We start from the raw sequence: 1,386 nt of genomic DNA on the forward strand, positions 1-1,386 counted from the left end.
TCATCAACAGTTCTCTTTTTGTTACTAAATATCATGTATTTAGTTTTGTCTAAATTTAATGATAATTTATTAAGTTTAAACCAAGTTTGTATTTTATCAAATTCTGTCTTCATCATTTCCAACATCCGTTTTACATCTTTACCCAAACAAAAAATTGTGGTGTCATCTGCAAAAAGGACACATTTGAGGAGTCCTGATACATTCACTAAGTCATTCACATATAAAATAAATAACTTTGGTCCAAGTACAGAGCCTTGAGGAACTCCACAAGTGATATTGCACAGGTCAGATCTTACACCATTTATTTGTACAAACTGTTTCCTATCTTTTAAATAGCTAGATACCCATTGTAATGGACTGATGGTCCTTCTTGAGCATGTGATCAGCTGGTTTTGGTTGTCAGCAGCAAACTGGTTGATCCACTCTGAGAAGGTGCTATTTAAGAGACTGAGCTGAAAACAGCACCTCAGACTGAGGAAGTCTCTTGGATGAGAGATGAAACATTTCTTGATTTTTTGCTTTGTTTTTTTTTTTTTGTTTTTTTTTTTGAATGTCCAGAGGACCAGATTGAACTTTTTTGGATCAAGAAGGACCATCAACCTGTAGATGAACAGATGCTGAGATATATTCATCAATTAAAACGGATTCTTCATTTTTCTGGACTGAATAAAACGTGCATTGAATTTAATGAAATGTAACGTGAGACGTCATTTATCTTTGACCCATCAAAATGAATGTGGTCATTTATTTTACAGAATCAAAGTTTAACATCAACATTTACATTAATTTGGCAGAATATGAGAATAACAACATAATCAATCAGCTTTACAACCAGGAAAACCATACGGCCATGATTTTCCGTTGCTTCACCACAGACATTAATGAAAACTGTACAATTATGATCAATTATCCACACGGCGGTGGATGAGCACTTTACACAGACATTTCTAAATTATCTGGAAGGATTTCTACTTGAGAGAAGAATTTAAAGATGGAAAGATGGAGTTTAAAGGGAGTAAAAGATGGTGTGTGAGGGGGAGTGTTGACCAGAACCGACACTCTCCATTCGAACCCAGCTTTTCCTCGGTACGCTTGGTAGTAAACTTGACTCATTACCTCTCTGAAGATGAATCAGCAGATACGAAGTCCAGTTAACGCTACCTGTCCAGCGTCTCCATAGGATGGCTGTGACTCATCCGAAGTAGTGACGAGATTCCATCCGACACAAGCTCACCTCAGCAAGTGGACTTCACATGAGTGGAGTCCTTCAGAAGTTCCACTCAGAGGTGGAAAATGTTATAATCCAAACTCGGAAGAGCCTTATCATGGCTGGACTTCTGTTCTCCCAAACGACTTCACAGAACTGCGAACATCTCAGAACTTCTC

The sequence above is a fragment of the Nematolebias whitei genome, chromosome 17, assembly GCF_014905685.2.
Source record: "Nematolebias whitei isolate Nwh7 chromosome 17, NemWhi1, whole genome shotgun sequence".
Lineage (NCBI taxonomy): Eukaryota > Metazoa > Chordata > Actinopteri > Cyprinodontiformes > Rivulidae > Nematolebias > Nematolebias whitei.